At 45.6% G+C, this 21,592-nt stretch overlaps 1 protein-coding gene across 6 annotated transcripts in view; it reads left to right on the plus strand.

Annotated features, from left to right (window-relative positions):
• Positions 1 to 21,592, plus strand: part of FAM227B (family with sequence similarity 227 member B) — a 3,234,040-nt gene that overhangs the window by 1,924,910 nt on the left and 1,287,538 nt on the right. The gene's annotated exons all lie outside the window — the stretch shown is intronic.

Below are 21,592 nucleotides of genomic sequence, written 5' to 3' on the forward strand. Positions count from 1 at the left end.
TGATGAATGTATGCTCTGAACTCTTGCAGTAACAAGCCAAAGCTTTCTGTTCCTAGTCTTAAAAAGGTGGTCAGCGCAGACACTGAAGAATTTAGGATTCACACCATCCCTGAGTCTTGACGACTTTTACATTTGATTACAAGAATGTTGTGCAATTATAACTAAGGTTGGTGCGTGGTGGTGGGAGAGAGGCTATCTTCTCCTACCTAATATAAATCTCTTCAGATGTTTTAGCAGAACTAATCGCTGTCCATCTGAAACTGTCTCGGACTCTTTGATTGCTTTAAGATAAACTTGAAGCAGTTGCTTTTATTATGACTTTGCTTGTTTTTGAGCTCCATTGCATTCGATTACATCGCTCGTTAATGGACCACTTTCTCTTCATCCTGAATACTTTGAAAACTATAAAAAAAATAAGGTGTATATAGCAAAAGAGAACTTTGATACAGTCCCCTTCAACCAGCAGTTTCCCTGTGTTTTCTTATGGTTTGCCAATGCTTGGATGGGCTGTGTGTCCATCAAGCCCATGGCATTTTGCAGATGGTTACATTTTCCCTTTACAGTTCTGCCTAGGCTTTGGTCGTGGGCTTTAAGAAGTAGTTCTGCACATCTTCCCCGATGTCCCTGTAATCCCTGCATGCAACACTTACTTCCTTTCCCTCTCCATATCTCCCTGATTTCCCTCTCCCTCTCCCTCCCCATCTATGCTTTCATTGTCCTTCCTCAACCTCGATTCCCAGTTTCCATCTTACACCTTCTCTGTCCTTGTTTTGCACATTGGATGATTGCGCTTGGCTTCCATTATCTAACAGCTCTGTCCTCAATCCTGCCTGTCATTTGTTCTCTGCTTTCCTACTCTTTGTCTTTGCTCGTGCTACTGTCCTCCTCCCTTCTACATCTGTTCATAATTACTTTCTCATCCTTGATGTGCACATTGGTGACCTCTCAGTTGTGCATGGCGCTTGCAAACTACTGAACTGTTTTAGATATCGACCATAGACAGTTATTTCTACATATGTTTGACTAGTAATCACTATTATAATGTCCTCTTCCGTTGCAGAGGGGTTGCACTCAGAGCTTTTATAATGACTATCACCATCATAACCCAGTATTCGCAAATTTATTTAGGACACAGAAAAGAAGCAAAAGTCATTAGACGTGAAAATTACATTGCAAATTTATATGGTGAAGCCACACTGTCTGGCTAGAATCAAAAGCAGAGTCACGTTTGTTTGCCTCTGTGTCTTTCAACAACATTCAGAGGCATCTTCGTTCTTCATAATTTATCTTATGTCCTGAGATAGAGGTGGCGGTGGTAAATGTCTGTGGCACCAATAGTATCGGCCTAAGGTATAGCGAACTGTGTACAGCAAGGACTGTCTGATTAGAGGCACTTCCAGTAATGCCTAAGGTTCTGAAGCCTGCCAGTGGAGGACTTGTGTTTGACTTAGGTACCTCAGGTTTAGGCCTAAGATACTGCTGTCTGCTACAGCAAGGGGTTTTGTCTGACTCGAGGGACTGCTAGTAATGACCTATGGTTCTGCAGCATACATGGGGAAAGTGCAAATTGTAGCTTTGCAACACTCCAGTGGAATGCAAGTGCCGCATTTGGCAGAATTTGTGTACATGTGCAAAGTACAGCCACAATAATAAGTGATATGAGCAAGCCAAAGCCAATAGAGTTGGCTTGCATTTTCAGCTACAAGCCAGACAATGTTTGTTTAAAAAAAAAGCGAGACCTATCTGCTTTTCCAGTGCTAGTTGTTTTATATGTGTTATGTCTCTATATGCTTGCTTTAAAAGAGCTACAGTATTCAAAGCGGTATTGCAGCCCCTAAAAGAGTGATCCATCATGTTAATTTGTTGACATTGTGATATAATGTTTTTGTCTAAAGCATTACCACTTACCTATGATATGTCACTCACTGATTTATACATCACCATGATAAAAACATTCTATACTTTTATGTTCTTAAAGACTACACTTGTATTACATGAGCAGAAGCATACAACTAACTGATGTCAAAAAGGGAATGCAAATAAATCATGGCCCATTGCAGAATATAAACGTATAAATATTCACTCCTTAGATTGAATGCTATATTTGTGGTATTCAACCCAAGTCAGTTATATTTTAAAGCCTACTTCAATCAGGGATACAGTCTGGATTCATTTTATGGGCTTTCTGCAAGTATCTAATACATGTGCTGCCTCCGATGTATTAATGATATATGCCATGTGGCATGTTATTTGGCTATCATATCATTTCTGTTATAAAAAAATAGTTAGTTAAAAAAAAGTAGGACTAAAACAAACATTGGCAACGCCAAAAGGTCTTGGATGTAAAGGTCAGAGCTAATGGCTTTTAAAATAGCTTTTTGCTAAGTACATGGGAATGCAGACATCAAGATGCCAACCCGCACATGGTGGGCAATATTGCAATGGGTTCTTTTGCCATTGTGCACACATGCATAGTAAGGCTGCTTTGCAAGCCTGCCTCGTGACAAGTGCATTTTAATGTGTGTGCCCAAATGACTTAGTACAACTTTGAGGTTGTCGGCCCCTTATAAAAATAAAAGGAACACGTGATGCAGGGGAGTGCAAGGTAGTGGTGCAAGTTATACTCAAAAGAATCAGACCAGGAGTTTCCAGTATAGACTTCATTGAATAGTTCAACTGCTTAAGAACCTCAGTGACCCTCAAGAGGTTGTAACTTGACGTTGGATTGTACAGGGCCGATTGGATAGGCAAGAGTACACTTTCCTTCCTGCTTCCTAGCTTTGAGCTGTAGTGGTAAGCTGTCAGACCCATCCCCTTTCTATTTCCCCTGAAAACGTATCTGCCCCCTTTTCATTAAGATAATCTTGCTGTGACAGTCTACCTATATGTGTGTCCTTGGAGAGGATGAGGGTATGCTAGGTGATAATGGGAACCAGAGAATCTAAGCAAACTAAGGTCCTTTCTAGAGGGACTCCTGCTAACATCATGTATGATGGAAACTTATTGCAAATTGGAGTGCTCTGAGAATGATTAAACAGGTTTTCCCTAAAGAGTAGACCGTAGATACATAAGAAATGTAAGAGAAATCAAAATAAAACCTCCCCAGGAAAATTATGGCTTTCTTGAATTGGTACGAGCCACAGAACACTGGCAAGATTCTCAAATGGAGGCTTTCAAGGACACCCAAGAAAAAATGTGGTGAAATTAGTCACATGAGGAATAAGATCACAGCGTGCTTCCCTACTGCTCCTGTTCCCTTTTACTTATTTGTCTAAGCTACTGATGATTTTCAGGAAGACAGAGAGGAAGATCTTGCTGGTCTTTTCACTGTTCCTATCCTGGCCAGTAGAACCAGAGGCACACTAGCTGGAGTGTCCTTGGTTTGTGCAGTACCAGATGATCGGCTGGGCCTGGTGATGGGACACACAGGTAACGAGGGCATGCAGAAACAGTGAGAGAGATGAGCACAATATTAGTTTGTCTGAATTGGTTCCCATACATAATTATGATGTAGCTGTTTTTGATAAAAAATAATCCACTGAAACAAAATTCACATCTTTATGAATGGAATCCTTCTAACGTATGGTTAGAGGAGGGAGCAGAGGACAACAAGGAGGCAGAATGGCTGGGAGTGTCCAAGGGTAGGATTAGGCATGTTTGCTCTGCCTGGTAAAATCCCCTGTTTCTACTGTGGTCAATTAGGACATTGGAAACAGGACTGCACAAATCAACTGCACCTCCAAACAGGTACTCACCTGACAGCCAGTAAAAGGAAGGCTGCTCCAGAAACACTTTGATTCCAAGAGTCCAGAAAGGCTCATATGCAACATACAATTGGAAACCTAACCCCATTTCTAAGGGGTGTGCCATTCATTGAAGAGAGCTAATTTGGATTCTATGGCAACAACTTCCTGTCTGTTCAGCAGAGAATGTATTTTTTAACCACATTTTTGTTTTGTGTCTATTGTGACTATATTGCATTGTGATTTGTTTCAAATTGTTCGTTATGTCAGTTGTTTATAGTATTTTTATTCTTTGTTGAATGTACCGGATGCATACGATTACCAAACAAAGATAAACATAAAGAAAAAATCAATGAGGAATGAGATAAATGCTCATACACATAAGATTAATGTATACGTGTTGTTCTTCAATTAATGTTGATTGTTGGCTGGGTGTGGCTTCCATGATAATTTTCGGAGTTTTGATACTGATCCCTCCCCCGTCAGATTAGGCCTTACTGGATCAAATCCCTTTGCGTCTTTTAGGAAGTTGACATTTACTTACTTTAGCCATATGGTGTCTTCTGTCTGTCTCTGGAATACACATATGGGTTGGGTGAAAGCTGGCTTCCAGCATTCCCTCTAGCCAGTCACACATACAGGAAGGGTATCTGTGTGGTCATCTGTATGCCAATAGGCCATCCTGCGCAGGATGGGAGGGAGGATCTGACACTTACACCTAAAAGGGCTGTGTTCTGTCCCCACACAAATTATTGATTACCCCCCTGTAGTGTATCTGGAGCCAGGGCAGGAAGGAAGAACCTCTGTATACCATAAAAGATTTCTTTGAAGTCTCCCCAACTTCAAATGCACCGCTGGCTATAATTTCTGGATCTCTGGCACTACCAAATAAGTACACTTCTAGCCCTGTGACTTCTCTGCCAGGAAGAAGATTTGTATTGCTTTTGAAAGAACTGCTGCTCTGCTGCTTTGCTGAACTCTGCCTTGCTGTGCTCCTGCCTTGCTGAGCTGCCCTGCTGCGTGCTATTCCCTTGCATGCATGAGAAGGACTGGACCTGCATCACTTGAACCCAGAGTGACTCCAAGGGCTTACTGGCTTTGCTCCTGTTCTCAGGTCTCAGGGATATCAAAGACGTGAACCACCTGCATGTGTACCTAGACTCTGCGAGATGGGAGTCTGCCCTTCCAAGTGGCGCCACCCCAGTCCTGGACCCTTACAAGTGAGGCCTGAGGTTATTCTTCATCCAGAACTCATGCACCCTCATTGCAACCAGTGCTTCTCCGCCTTTGCAGGAGTCGCAGCCAGCGAATCCTTTTTGTTGTGAAGAGCGTACACTGCACATTGCCCTTGCCCATCGCTTCCTTGTCGTTGAGTGGAGCGGACCTGGCAAATTGTCCTTGGAACCAGTGTGTTGCCTTTGGCACCAACGCATAACCTACAGAGGGAGCAGGAGCCATGCTCTGCATCCGGAAAAAGCGCTCGCACTTTTACCCAACGCATGGCTGCAATTGCTTGTAGAAAACCGATGCATCTTGCCCACTACATGGCCCAACACTGACACATCGCGTCAGCTGTACCGAGTATACTCATGGACGATGACGCATCATGGATCAAGGTACTTTGGTTCAGCATGCCCAAATGGGTCCATGTATCCAACCACGAGCCATATGCAAATCAGTCTTGACACTGCGCCCAATGGGAACAGTCAAGACCGAACTGCCAGGCCAGGTCCTCCCTGTACTGGAAACAAGCATCCAAGGACCGGTTTCAGGCTTTCAGCCCTCATCAGCCAGGATAGCATAAAAACAAGATAATAAATACCCAAACAACAATCCCAAAGCACTCCACCCACCCTGCCTACCCTAAATAATAAACAGCAGTCTCAAATAATTTCATTATTACTCATTATAGTTATTAAAAGGAACACATTTCATTAAGGGGAAAATTAAGATTGCACTGAGAGACCTCAACTCAATATACATTATATATGAAAACATTTATCATCTAAAGTGCATAGTGCAAAAATGTATGATTCTAAAACATTCTTTTCATAATACATGATCAATCACATCTACCACATTGTCCACCCAGCTCAATCCATTCTGTCAAAGCAGCCCACCTCTACAAAACATTTTTTCCTACCTCGTATCTCTTTCTTTGAATAAATTATTTTTTCTAGATTGTACACTGTGAGTACCTGGGCTAACCATTGCTGATATACGGGTAGATTTATTTTCAGCCAGGCCGAGGCAATAAGCATTCGAAAAATGGTCATAGAAATAAATAGGAGAGATCAACCTCTGTCACTCCTTTCCCTTTCTTTTACCCCCATTAAGATGAAAGCTGGGGTTAAAGATGTTTTTATTCTCAGTTTATCATTAAAAAATCTAGCAATCTCTTTCTTTAGAACTGGTAACACTCCACAAGTAGTGAATATATGTACAATGTCTGCTCCGTGCAGCTGGCATCTTGGGCATCGTGATCCCTTACTATTCCCCCATTCAATAATCCTACTGGGTGTAGAGTAAAGGTTAAAACATATTTTATAATATTGCACTTGCAGGCATCCCCAGGCATCTTTTCCAATTAATATCTCAAAGGGGTTGGGGAAATCATCCCCTACCTGACCTTGCTCTCTTTCTTGCAATAGGGCCAAGCAGTCGTGAAGTATAGTAACCCAATAGTACAATTTCAGATTTTGCAACCCCCTAGTCCCCATTCCTTGGCAGTGTCAGATATTTAAAAGCCCTTCTCGGTTTGGCATAAGCCTAAATAAATCAAGAAATCAGATCTTACAACTTCTTAAGCCACATATTCTAGAATTCAACAATGATGGCCAAGGAAAAGTATAGAATTTTGGGGGGAAAATAATGTTTAATATATTACTCCTCCCTGCCGAAGAATAGGGTAAATTGTTTAATCTGCACAAATCTCTCTTTCCCTTTTTGATACTTGGGTCAAGTTTCTCTTTAACTATTACGTCTAGATCTGGGGAAATAGTTACTCCTTTGTATACTAGACTCTTTACTATACACGTGTCTGATAACATAATTTCCTTATTGACAAAAACTAATGTTTTTCCTTATTCAAAGAATATCCTGAAATATTCCCAAAGCTGACCGCCTCACGCTCTATCTCTATAAGTGCAGTTGTTGGATCCGGTGTTACAAGCGCTATATCATCCGCATATGCTAAGGTCTTGGTATCCTTTTTCCTAAATGACATTGGACAAATTAAGATATTCTGCTCAAGTCTGCGAGTAGAGAGGTCAATATACATTGAGAACAAAAGTTAGGCTCCTGGACACCCCTGTCTTGTCCTCTTGGTGATCTTAAATGGCTCACGCAGACCCCCAGCTACAAACACTTTGGTTTCTAGCCTTTTATATAGAGCCTTAACTGCTTGTATATATCCTGACCCGAAATCTGTTCTCTGCATTACAGCCCACAAATATTGCCAGGAGACCCTATTGAAGGCTTTTTCTGCATGCATCCAGCAGAATCAAAGCCATAGGGTCTCCTGCAACCTGCGCAGCATTGAAAATGGTGATTCCCCTTCTGATATGACCTGTTGCACCTCTCACGATATACTCCCATGCTGTCGTCCGGATACCACCTTGCTTGTTATTTGTGATAACAGAGAGGCCAAGATTTTGGATTAGACCTTAGAATCCCCATTAATCAAGGTAATTGGTCGGTAAGATCCAAGCTCAGTTACAGGCTTATTTTTCTTGGGAAACACAACTATTTCCTCAAGTGACCATGAACTCGGTGGACTAATTTCATGATATATTTGCAGGAAACATGTTAATTAGACACTTTTTAAGCTGTGGCGTGAATACCTTATAGAAACGGTAGGTATGCAATCTGTACCAGCACGATTCCCAGCTGGGAGGCTATCCAATGCCATCAGAATATCTTCCCAAGATTGAGGTCCCTCTAGTACCTCTTGTTCTTCTTTACTAACTTTTGTAGATGGAACGGAATCCAGACAGTAATATGCATTCGCCTCCCATCCTTTAATGCTCTCTGTGTATAGATTTTGATAATATCTCTGGAATACCTTTCTAATACTTGCTAATTCAGAGACCATCTCCCAACTAGGATCTCTTATTTCCTGCACTTCACATTGCCTAGCTCTAGTAGCCAGATGATGTCCTACCTGCTCTATGCATTCATAAACTTTCTCTCTCCATACCATAAATTTATCAGCTGCTTTTTTTACTGTAATTTCATTAATCACTGCTTTGGCAATAGCTAACCCCATTTGAGCCTCAGGTACCTTATCTCTCTGTTCCTTTCTTCTGCAGCCAGTGTTGTATAAAGATCCTGCATTCTTTTTTCTCTTTCTTTCCTCTATTCAACATTAACTACAAGGTCTCCCCCGTATCACTGCTTTCAAAGTGTCCCAGACTACTCCTAGCAGGGCATTCCCTATGTTCTCTTTAAGAAAAATCGGAATCCATTTACTCATGTGTTACAGATATTCTTTTTTAATAAAAAGACCCTGTTCGAAGCTCCAGTAAGTCCCTTTCTTAGCAAATCCCCTCCTCAGTATTTCCAGTACAAGGGGGTTGTGATTAGACATGACCCATGGGTAGCTTTCAATATCACAATCTTGGACAAGCAGGTGGGAAACAAGAAAGAAATCTAAGTGCGCTTGCATTTGATGTAGCGCTGAAAAGAATGTAAATCCGTATTCTGTGGGTCTCTTTGTCTGCCACACATCTGTCAGCCCGTGATCTTTACCAAGCCCTCTCAGAGACTGAACTACCTTAGTTTTCCTCCCGGTATACCTATATTGATCTTCACTACACCAATTCACAGGTCAATATTCAGATCTCCACACAAAATAATGGGTAAAGGCCAAAGGGCGAGTTCATTAGTAAGCCAATCAAACAATCCCGGATCGTCTGTAGTACACCCATAAACAGAACATAAGGTAATTTTTTTCCCAAAGGATTTAAATTCAACAATATCACCTCCAATAATTATCTACACATACTTGTTTAAATTTCTCAGATGAGTTACGAGCTATAATTGCCACTCCACAAGTACGTGTCCCATGTGTTGTCCCACCAATTAACTTAAATCCCAGTGTATCTAACAACTGTAAATTTGACACTTTAATATCCGTCTCTTGGAGACTAATAATATCAGCTTTTAGCATTTGCATTTCAAAAGCCATTCCGCACCTCTTTTCCTGTCTTTCAAGTTGCATATATTAATAGTCGCAATTCTCAATTTTCTCATCTTTAAACTTAATTTTTACCATCAAATTGCTTTTCACTCCCTCAGGACACCTAAAGTCAAGGAGGTACCCACCTGTCCCCCTAGTGACACATTTCTGCAAATTTACTCTGTTTACTTGTGTAGTATCCCCAAACCCTCCTCCTCCAAACCCACCCACTCCCTGGACCGCACCCACCCCGACTCCCCTCCCGCCCCTTCCACAATATGAGCAATCAGGCAACATGCCTGAATGATGATACCCGTCTAGTGCTGGCAACTCCCACCGCCCCTGCCTCACCTCCCCATCAAGAATAAATGAAGACTAAATGCTATATTATACACAAAAAAGAAGATGCCCGTAGAAGATAGGAAGAAAAAAGGAGAAACACTGCTTATAGATTGCACTCTATCCCCACACCCTCAGTCAAAAAGAGAAAAAGAACATCAGTGTGAAAGATTCCCTTCCTGAAAGTCTATATTTCTACTTAGGAGCAGAACCCACCCCTCTGCTAAGCTCCGTTAAGTATTCCTGGGTCTGAATCTCTGAAGTGAAACTACGAGTAAAGCCCTTATAGATAACTTTTGACCATGAAATGGGCTGATGAGCTGCCGTAGGGGCCATAGCCTTTCTACAATGGCATGTGCAAAGTCGGTCTGACAAAAAAAGAGACCCCCCTCATACTCTCTCTTTGCATTAAGGTGAGCCAGATCATATATTTTTTGGCGAAACAAGAAATTACCAAAGTAAACTAACGTGGACCAGGACCTCTCAAGTTCATTCGATTGTTGCTTCTTTCGCAGAAGCGGAAATCGATGAGCCCGTTGAATTTCCAAGTCCCAGTTCCAGTAAATCTTTCCTGGGAATGCCCTTTCAATAAACTGACCATATAAGTATGGGCGTCCGCAGAAATTTTTCCAGGGGGGGCTAACCTGGTAAATGAAGGGGCCTGGCCAATGTTAATCAATAGGGGTGGGGCTAAAATGGCAGACAATCAGGATCAGGTAAAGCTCAGGCCAAGCTGAGAAAAACAAGCATTGGCATAGCCAATAGGTCTCGCCTTTGGGACCTTATAAGTATTTAGTTATGCAGCAGGTCCCCAAGGCGAGACCTATTGGCTATGCCAATGCTTGTTGTTATATCTGGGCATGTTGAGAGGCTAGGGGACTGGGTCTGGATGTTGGGTTGGTAGCACAGCAATGACCTACTCAATTTGAATGCGTAGGTAATACAACCGGAGGCGTGAAATGAAAGGTTCACTACCAGGAATAACAGGAAGGTAGAAAGTTAGGCTGGTTAGAAAGGTAAGGAGGGGTAGAGGTAGGCATAGTGGTGAGGGGAGAAACAGATGCATGCTAGGAGAGCGCTGTGAGGGAGGGAGGCAAATGGGAAGAGGCACTGAAAGGTGGGTCGGGTAAAGACCGTAATGAGGCAAACAGAAGGGTAGCGAGGGGTGAAGGGTAGACAAAGAAGTGAGGTGTAGAAGAAAAAGATTCAGGAGCAGAGACAGGTAAATCAAAGATGGAGAGGGGAGAATAACGCAGTTGTAGAACGTGAGAGGGCCAGGTAGAGAGAGGGTGAGGTGTTTCAGAGACAGTTAGAGACAGCTGAGGAAGAGGGAATAATAACGACTGAGGTAGACAGGTGAGGTAAAGGGGTGCATTGATATAAAGGAAGTGCAGAGATGTGTCAGAGAGATGTTACTGTAGCGGAAAAGAAGTATAGGAATTGAGAAAGGAGTAAGGTACTAAAAGAAGTAAGGGCGTGAACAGAGGTAGAACCAGTGGAAGGGGAGAAAACACGTAGAAGATGAATGGCAGGGTAAAGTGAGCGATCAGGCAATGAGTGCGAGGAGTGTGATATAGAGGGATATGTGGCAGTGAGCACAAGGTGTGGGGTACAGAGGGATATGTTGTGGCAGTGAGCACGAGGTGTGGGGTACAGAGGGATATAAGGCAGTGAGGGCAAGGTGTGGGGTACAGAGGGATATAAGGCAGTGAAGCACAGGGTCAGGACGTCCTGCCAGACATGATAGGTTGCATACTGGCAGATAGATATGTGCTTGACCCAAGACTGTGTACGTTTTAGTGGGATCTGAAATCCGGGCTATGCTGCAACCTAAATGTTTGACTTGGGAGGATAATGCATCAACCCCCCCAGAACGTCATTCAGAAGACCACTTGCTCTCAGGCTAAACAGTGTTAAAAGGAGGTCTTGGCGTCCAGACCTAGTTTGCCACTTCCTCTTAGGATGCAGCCTGCACTTTCACCTAGGGCTGATTAAGGAGAGGACTGCACGAACCAGAATGCCATTGAGCACGACTTTGAAGGGGGTGGGTGTATTTCGCACCACCTCTAGCAGTGGTGATGTCAAGTGGCACTCGAGGCAGAGCCTGTTCCGTTTCATGGCCTTAGGGAGAAAAACCTGATCATGGCACACACAACACTGCTCTGTGTTCCCTGGTCTCGGCAGCGCATACCTAACCCGCTGAGCTGCCTCATTGGTTCAGGGTGGAATGTATGCTTTAGCAGCTAAAAATGGCCTTTGTCATTCTGTATGTGATAATCAGCCACAGACAGAATGACAATGGGCGGGAGGGGCTGCGAGGAGGCGTGCAAGGCGCCCCATCAGGGAGTTGAGGCCTCTGGCAGGTAGCAGATCTGCTCCCTGCAGGGCCCAGAATTACGGACAAAAGGCGTCCGTAATAGCATGGATGTCCGCAGGGGGGGCAAGCGCCCCTCCTTGCCCCCCCCTGCGGCCGCCCATGCATATAAGCTCTCGTATCCTGCCCCTCCACACGTTTGGGGATCCTCAAAAATCTCAGGTTGTTCCTTCATTGTCTGTTTTATAAAATCATAATCTATTATTCTAACTTGGAGTAGGGTCTTTTTGTGGTATTTTCCCTGTGTTGTTGTGTGAAGTGTTATAAAAAATACTTTACACCATGCCTCTGAAGGTAAGCCTGACTGCTCTGTGCCAAGCTACCAGAGGGTGAGCACAGCCCTGGGATTGCTAGCTCTGTAGTGTGCATGTCAGATTGGCTGGCTCTAGATAGGGGCTGAAGTAAAAGTGAAATGGAACTAATCAGTCCCTCCCCCTGCCCACGTGATGTAACAATGCGAGCCTGGGACACATTATATTAAAATGGTATTTATTACCATTTTAATAATTTGTGTGCCTGCTGCACTCGCAGTAGATGGGGTGACTCTACTCCGACCTAACGGTGAAGCCGCTGCTGGCGTAGGATATTATTACTATCACTTGGGCAGGCCACTAAGTTGCTGTAGTTGCAGAGGCTCAGCCTCTGCCTGACCCCACAACAACCTGTCAGTTGTATCAGTGGCTGTTTTGGCTGAAGTGTTGCTCCCAACATTGCAGGGGCACTTCCAGTGAAAAATATTAGCCGCACAACTCACCATGCTTTGGCAGCCAGCTCAGCAATGTTTTTGCTTCTCAGAAGCAAAGCCCTAAAGCAGAGGTTTGTATCTAAAAATAAAAAAAACAAATGTGCCTGAAACGCAGGGATTTCTGAACCAGCATGTCGAAAATATTTCTGCCATATCCTGACAGACCTCCATGATTTGCATAACTGTCGCAGGGAGGCTAAATGAATGTTGGATGGCACTCCATAAAGTTGGATCGACCTTCTCATGTTCATCAACAGTCAGCCCTGTGGTTGATGGAACCCGGATAAAGGTTTTCCACAGCTGATCACGTTGAGACTCTGTTGTCAGTATGAGAGCAGTCACCCCACCTGAAATTGTGGCACTGGTTCTGTTGAGCAGGAGAACTGTTAATTTACAGAGATTCTCACCTTCTGACAAACCTTAAATGGTCACAGTTGTCTATATTTTAATATTTGTAATTTATGTTCTAATAACGTTGATTTCCTGTTTGAAAAAGAAAGGCAGGTGCAGAGACGGGTCCCTATCGGGCTCTCCATTTTTGCTCTCACCCTCGGGTGTAAAAAAATCTCAACTTCACAACAGTACCACTGCGCAAAGTATTTGATGTAACTTCAATTTTGGTTCTTTCACAGAACTGAACAATTTTATTATTATATACATCAAAGCCATAGTTGCTGCTTATCTATATTATGTCACTAACAACCATTGACAAAGCATCCTAGCTGGCTGTAGGTATAATGTTACTTGTCTCATATGTCTGAATGCAATGACAGAAACTGCAAAATACCAGTCAGGCGGCCCACCATGCTAAGCACAGATTTTAGTTTATGTGTTTTTAAGCCGTGCCCTTAATTACACCGACCACGGTCGTTTGAGTAACCCCAAAGTTTTTTTTATCACACTTAAAGCCCTGATGTACCCCATCTAATGTGCTGTAATCTAGTCAAGCACCTCTCTGTGAACTTCTGGATTTTGACTGCTGTGCTGTGTGCATCGCTAGTTCCACTTTGTACTCCCCTGTGTGCATTGTCACCCTTCCACTGTATCTCTGTGGTTAACTCTTTGCTCCTAGGGGTATATTCACAAGGACTCAACTCCGATTTATCCCCACTCTAATGCAACAAATGCGGAGATAGAATTAACACCCCATTCACAAGCTGGTGCAAACTGCAGACATCGCCTGCATTGTCGCGATAACTGCCCTAATATTTATCTCCACGGCGGACACCACCAACTAACCCTAATGAGATGCAGAGTAGGTGTTCCCGTGCAAAAACATACGATAAAATCCACACCGCCACTTTCATAAAATGCAAGATTTGCGATGCCAAGCAAAAACACGAGATAAGCCACGGTAGCAGCAGGGAATTAACACCTGCTCATTGCTGGTGTAAAGCAGGACGACTACCTGTAGCATGAAAGGGAGGCCAGCCAAGAGCCACACCGGAGGACCCACAGATGCCATGGAGACAAAGACCATGCAACGCGGATACCCATGATGGCCACAACACCCACCGCAACCACCCCAGGCCCGCCACCAGCCACAGGACCCGTCCCGACCCCCCCGGAACACCACAGAGGCAGCGAACACAAAGACAGTGGGCTCACCTGGAACGCACCTGCCGCCCACAGTGATGCAACTCACGACACTGCCAATGGGCAACCAGCACAACTACATCCAACATGACACACAACATGCCAACCAACCGGACATGACAACACAACTCCATAGTGAATCCGGCCTTGCCATGCCCACAACCCAGCCACGGCATAGCACCACAGACACACACTAGCAGGATGTGAGGAGGGGCATGGAGCAGGCATGTGCGAGAGCAGTGAGTGACATAGGAAAGTGAACCTACCCAATGCCAGGTCTGGCGTGGAGGTGCCGGACAGACCACAGAGTGCAAACCACAGAAATGGCCATGTGGTGATCAACTGCTGGTGCATGGAGTGTAGTGGCCAGTGGACGCTACCATGTCCCCACAGGCTGTGGGGCAGAACGCGGAACTGTTGCATGTTACGTACTCCCTGCATGCGCGTACATAGTGGGTTGGACCTGCATACGCCAGGCCTGCGTAGGGGTGTGAACAAAATGCCCATCGCCCTGGACTTAATTCTCATTCGGAATGGATGATGGGTCAGCCAGGGCGGCGCCTCTCAGCCCGCCACGAGTCCTGCACCGAGCGCGTCTGGGCAGGCATGGGGGTCTGGGGACCAGCAGCACTCCGGGCTGCCGGTCCCCAGACCCCCATGTCTGCCCCAGCGCACCAAGGAGGCTCCGCTCACCTGCCTACACCGGTGTGTGGAAAACAGAGCCTACCATGTGCCGTGCAAACTTTTAGCACCAGTCCCGCAACCTCTGCTATGGCCCAGTAGGTCCCACGTGTGGAACTGTGTCTTGAGTCCTGAATGGCAGTGACCCCAAGTCAGTGGCAGCGGCCACACCACCAGACCCCTACCGATCCATGAGGCATACTTCCATATGCCAGGCCAGCCATACTAGGTGTCACTAACCCTGTTCAATGCTAGCCGGCCACCTGAGGTGCCACTAACCCTGTTCAACACCAGCCGGCCACACAAGGTGCCACTAATCCTGTTCAATGTCAGCCGACCACACGTGGCCTTCCCTGCGGACCAGCCGGGCACACATCCAGCACTAGTCGCGACTCATGAATGGCAGAGTCCCCACCAGTGAATGCACGGAGAGGAGTAAGAGGAAGATGCGGCTCAGTCCGGACGAAAGCCGGATCAGAGTCACGGAGGTGATCGAATACTATCAACAACTGACCCGGTGCCATCAACCCTGTTCACCGCAAGTCCGCGATCCATGGTGCCACTAAACCTGAACTACGCAGGCCTGTGGGGCCATCCAACCTAAGCCGGCAACACTCAGTGAATGGCCGTGCTGACCCCTGCTCAGGCCTACACTGCGGCCGAGTAGGTCACACACAAATTTGAATTCAGCCTTGATACATTTATGGCTTACTTGACGTCATTGTACAGGCCTCATTGCAGACTGCATTCCCTTTCAGCCCCGGTGCCACTAAGCCTGTTTTCCGAGACCTACGACATATTCTGGTTGGACTCTGGTGGCGACTAAGTCCATGGACTTGGGGTTGTCATCGCAATCATGTCAGTGATACTGACTTTGTGGCGAAAAAATTGCCGTGGCATTTCACTCCTCCATTTGCTGCTTCCGGACAGCCTCCACCCTCTGCATCGTGCCCTTGAGGACAACTCCCACTGTCCCCCGCAACCTTCCGCCACATACACCTCGGACATTGATGAGGACCCTCTCTGGTCACATGGCCCATCTGACTGCACCGCGAGTCACTGTCCTGTGGCTGTGTGCCTGTTCCGGCTGAAGTGCATCCAGGGCCACTGACTCTGTGCTGGTCACGTCCGGGACCCCTTCTTCTGATATATTGGATGACCTCTGTGACGGTGGTCTTGGACTCATCAACGCCATGTGTCTGTGACCCTGCGCTGACCGCTGCCTTTGGCCTACACTGCGGTCCACTACATCACACATGTGGAACTGCGTCTTGGGTAAGATGTGGAGGAGTCCACACCATTGGACATGCCTCCTCACAGCCGGCATCCCCAACAGCACTGGTGCGCAATGAGTCATGGACACTTTCTGGTTGTAACTTGGTGGCGTCTGAGTCCATGGCCTGGTGGTTTCCTGCATCTTCCACATGCTGGACCGGATTTGGTGTCCGACATGTGTCTGTTCCATATTTCTCCACCATTGTGACTGTTGCACCGTGGTCCTGGATTCTGCATCATGCCCTGGGGGTACTCCTTCCACTGTCCAACGAGACACTCCCTGGCAAACTCCTTTCACATCAACGAGAACCTGCTCTGCACTCGTGACCCTGCCCCAGTGCCCTGCAAGTCAGCGTCGCATGGCGGTAGGCCCGTCCAGGCCGCTGTGCATCCGGGGCCACTAATTCTGTGCAGCAGAAGTCATGGGGCCTTTATGGTTGAATGATTGTGTCCTTCGCAATGTACACTGTTGTTGAGTTGTGACTGCACCAGGCAGCCCTTGCCTGCTGGTGTGCACACACCCCACACACATCCAACACAGGTGTCAATCAGTATGTATGCCTGCTAATAAATGTGGCCGAGCGCATGTGCACGTAGCCATTCACACCATCTGAGCAAGTGTGTCCGTGTGGTCATTGTGTCAGCATGATGGCCACGGGCCCTGCAACATCACAGTGTGCTGTCTTCAGTGGATGTTACATGTCACCTCAGTGTTGGCAGTGACCCTGGACACGTAGCTTCGCACGCACCCCCCTGCATGCACAAGCGGCTTGTGCTGGTCCGGGGTATGTCAGGTCATTGCAGGGGTGTGCAGAATCGGCAGGGGGTGCAGGGCGTGGCTCGGATATGGCCTTGGGCAGGAAGTGCGGTAAATATGTTTCTGTGTTGGGTGAAGTCACCACCAGGGCCACAGTAGTCGATATTGCAATGTAGCATTCACTAGGAGGGTGGGTCCGCACGTACGGGGACATGTAGGAGCGCTAAGTCGCACAGGGTCTTTACACATGCATGCCAAGTGTCTAGTGTATCAGCCCTGCAGATGCATGAGTCATTTGCCTGGGCTCAGTTTCAGCGCAATCCCAGCCAGCCATAGACTGTACACCTGTGTCCGCCCTGTCTGGTCCATTGGCCTACGCTCACGTGGCCGCACACCTTCAAAGGCCAGTGTTACGGTGTTCTCAGGGTTGCAGACATCCCACCACACTCACGCCAGGTCCTGTGCATCTCCTGTATGAATGCAGATGGCAAAGTAACTGTACGGATGAAAGGTCCTTCATGTGAACTATCAAGCAGTAGCACATCTGCAGCTACGAGCAGGAACTGGCATGTGGCCAGCACCCCCTGACAGATACAATGGCATTTGCTTGCGACTCCCACACTACACACTGCCCGAAGAGAGACCAACGTGTACACATCCCACATGAAGTAGTCCTTGGTTGTACCATGTCATGCAGCTCCTGTTGTGGCGCTGGCCTCCCTCCTCCGGTGTGCATTGCTGCCTTCTTGTTGTTGGCGTGTTTCTGAGTGTTTGTGCGTTACGGATCATTCTGGATGTTCTGTTTTTCTTCCATTGTCCACCTCTGCTCTCAGGTTGCATTCACCTTGTCCGAGATGGCCTGCCATGTACAATGTTTTGTTGCCAATGGCGCTTGTGGGGTAGTATGCTGGCGTGTGTGATATGGCCTTCACACGCACTCCCACTCCAGGCCTGCACCCGGTGCACACAGACACAGATGCTGGCTCGGGTTGCCTCCATTGTGCTTGGCTGTTGTTTTCTGTTTGGATTGTTGCTTTTTGTAAGGCTTTTGATGTGCTTATTCCCGCCTGCAGTGTGTGTCGTGGGCCTGGTGGTGCTTATCCCTGCTGTTGTCATCGCGAATGGGTTGATCGCACTTTTTTTGTGTTTTTGTTTGTGTTTTTATCTCCGTCGAGGTGGTTGTATCGCGGACATTGGTCGCGGTTTTGGCAGATTTTCGCATGCTATCGCCTTCTTGTGAATTCCACGTTGACACACGGTTATTTTACCGCGATAGGCTGCGATGTGTAAAGGTGCATTCGCTTTTTTTGGTGATGTTTAGCACACTTTCTTGTGAATATACCCCCCAGTCTCCTGCGTTTACCCCTCAGTGTTTTGTTTCTTTCTCTTCGCTCTGACCCCATATACTCACAATATAATGCACATTTTGCAGAGGGTCGCAATAAAACTGCAGAACACAGGCTCCTTTGTTTCCCATGTTCGTGTTCTGACCAACAAACTATACTGTATACACTCACGCATATATACATAAAACAACATTGCATTCCGATTGTAAAGATAAAATGTAACAGGTATTGGAATTCATGAAAATAAATGTAACTGGATTGGTAAAAATATGTGAGGAATGCGATAATGACCAGTTATATTATTACTTCAAAAAGAGCCGCCAAGGAGCGTCAACATTTTGAACTACTAATCTTTAAAGGCTAGTGAATCAAGAAAACCCCGTCCGAGGCTTTCATCAGGATCATTTGTGGGTGATAGAAGTCAGTTCAAAGCTCAGAGCAGTTAAGTGTTTTAAAGGCGATCCACGGCTCCTCTGTTGTTGGCTTGTGAGCCATTAAAGTGGCAAAATACAAGGCGATTCTGGTACTTAAGTGCACCTGCTCAATGTTTCTTAAAAGGCTGCTTCTATGTCTGGCCTCCAGTCACTTCACGCCACTGCCAGCTCCCTCACTGCTTCAAGGGAACATGGCTGATGACTTTTGGAGGCGGTGGTTTGGTTGCTGTAATGAGTACTAGAGGGTGAATGTAGGAAGTCTGGCTCAACAAGAGCCTGGGAAGGGAAGCAGACTAAAGCCGTAACTTCAGGTGGTGAACAATGTCAAAGCACATCTGTTAGCTGTTTCAGGTCAGAGAAGAGTCGTCTGACCCCCGTCATTGCCTCCCTGTTCACCAAAGGAGCTATTAAAACGGGACGCTTAAGCTGTTAGACCTTACAGGGAAATAATCCCTATATACAGTCATTTGAACACCTGTGCCCTGTCAGCCATTCCTAAAACATTATTACTTTGAAGAATGCCCTTGGTTCTTTGGAGGTGAGTGTACTTCGGGTCCTAATGTTCAAGGTAGAGAGTAATATGTGTTTAAGGGCTGAACGAGAGCATTCTCATTACTAATAGGTTCATTTTTAGGTAACTAAAATATATACATATATATTTTAAATAATGCCCTTTTGTGTTGTAAGGTGCTACTTGTATTGTAGGCAATTATTTTTTGAAATTATAAAACATTCTTTTTATCTAAAGGCGTGTTTGAGGTTGCTTAGCAATAGCAGTATTGACCAACCTTGTGACATGATGCTTCAGATGAGCATAATGTATTTATTTGCCACCAAATAGACACACTGAGTCACTCAGCTCTACACAGAATTCCTCCTTTCAAAGGATATTAAAAGATACAGAAAACATGTCAAAACAATTCTTCTTCTTTGTATATGAACGTTTGAACAAACAAGTTCAACAACAATCTAATATTTTAACCTGGGATGGGAACATCTCTATAGCCCAAAATAGAGACGAAGCATGCCTGTCAGCGGTGTTCGAGTGGATGCGCTTGAGTGATCTCCAATGCAACTCCGGTAAAGCAGAGGTCTCCGTTTTTGGATCCCCTCCCCATTCTTCGGGTGGCAAAGTTTGGCCCAGCTCTGCCCCTCCGACCCCTGCTACAGTGGTTCATAATCTTGGGGTGAAGTTTGACAACAATTTAAAATTACTGCTGTAGAGTGTAGTTGGCTCCTGTTTGGGTGTTCTCCGATTTCTGAGGACATTTTTGTTCCTGCTTCCTTTGTTGTGTCAGAAGACTGTAGTCATTGCCCTCATAACTTCTTGGCTGAACTACACCAATGCCCTATACTGGGGTCTTCCTCTGTACCTACCCAAACGTCTGCAGTTGGTACAGAATGCTGCAGCCCGACTCTTGCTTAACATCTGGGGAAACATTTCAATGTATTGCCATCTCAAAAAAAAGCGCTAGCTGCCTGTACAGAAGAGAGAGTGATGTTTAAGGGCTTGGTGTCGACTCATTGAACCTACTATGGTCTAGGTCCCAGCTATCATACCATGAGACTCTCACATAATTATGCCTTGATAACCCTACGCTTCTCGGATACTCTGTTGGCAATGAAACAGAAGAAATGCATAGGCATCTCCTTCTTAACATTGGCTGCTGTAGGGTGGAATGCCCTTCCTTGCATCTGCGTTCAACTAAGGATGCATACTCCTCTTAAAGCAACCTAAAAACATGGCTGTTTTACCGTGCTTTTTGATCTGCGCTCTGTATTTTTGAGAGAAGTCAACGTACCATTAGCGCAGAGGCACTCTGCTGAGGAGCCACACGCTTTATAAGTGTCACTTTGATTTGATTTGATTGCCCTGGAATGTACAAATGTGAATTGCTAAGGAAAATCAGTAGGAACGCAGTTTTGCGTGTGTTTAGCTATAAATGATGACAAGAAATCTATTTCTATATGTCCTCAATAATCCAAGTAAGGAATGCTACATCCTTGAGGCAGAAGACTGTCAAATTCAATTTAGTGTCATCAGTGAGTAAGTAGTGATAGATGTTGGAATGTCTAAAAAGAAAACTAAGGCAGTCCAGGTAGAGAGCAAAAAAATAAGATGTTAAAACCTTGAGGTACTCATAGCTTAAGAGAAGTGGAGAGGAGTGAATGTGGAATATTTGTATTTGTTGATATTGTTTCTCAAGGTGCTAACAAACCCAGACCAGCACTGCACCATTCATTCCCATTCAATCTTTAAGGCTTTTTGGAGAGTGTAATTATTTACCTTGTCAAATACTGCTGTCAACTCCATTAGAATGGGATTGCCGGAGTCACCATTCTCTAAGATGCAAAGTCCACTGTCTTCTATTTGAAGCATTGTGACCTAAAACTAGATTGAAATTCTTATGTTAGAGTTTGTTTTGTAAAGAGCCTGGGTACTCCAATTCGGAGTACCCTGCACTGAATTCCAGCTGAGACCCTGGGAGAAAGCTGATCTAGTGCTGGGTAATGACCTAAGGATTGTCTGAAGAACCAAGGGGCATATAAACAACTATTTCTTTTATCGCTGGCTATCGCTGGATTTCAACGCTGAAATACCGCATTATCATCATGGCTTATCTGCGAGGAGATATGAAATCCAGCAAATAGCGTCAAAAAGCGCCATTATTGTTCGAAAACCAGAGTTGAAATATGGGAGTTAATGAAATCCTTGCTGATACGCCCCTGTGACCTTAACCCTGCAACCCACCTCCCATTATGTAGATGTGGTACAAAAGGGGGTGGTGATGGACGGAGCATCCGAACCAATCAAACACTCACACCCAGTCAAAAGATCTGGGTTTAATACATCACCGTTCTTTAGCCCACTCTGCCACCCCAGTTCAGTCATGGCCATATGCAAATCAGTCTGACCCTGTGCCTCATGGGAACAGTCTAGCCCGAACTGCCAAGCCATGCCTTCCCTGGACCGGAAACAAGCTTTCGAGGACCGGTTTCTGGCATTACAGCCGTCTTCAGCCCGGCTTGCTTGAATCCAGTGGAAAAGTGAGTAAGGGACTCACGTCTGAGCATACCCTGCCACACTTATGGCGGCCAAATCGGTACAAAAGGGGGTGATGA

This window comes from Lissotriton helveticus, chromosome 3_2 (assembly GCF_964261635.1).
Source record: "Lissotriton helveticus chromosome 3_2, aLisHel1.1, whole genome shotgun sequence".
NCBI classification, from domain to species: Eukaryota; Metazoa; Chordata; class Amphibia; order Caudata; family Salamandridae; genus Lissotriton; species Lissotriton helveticus.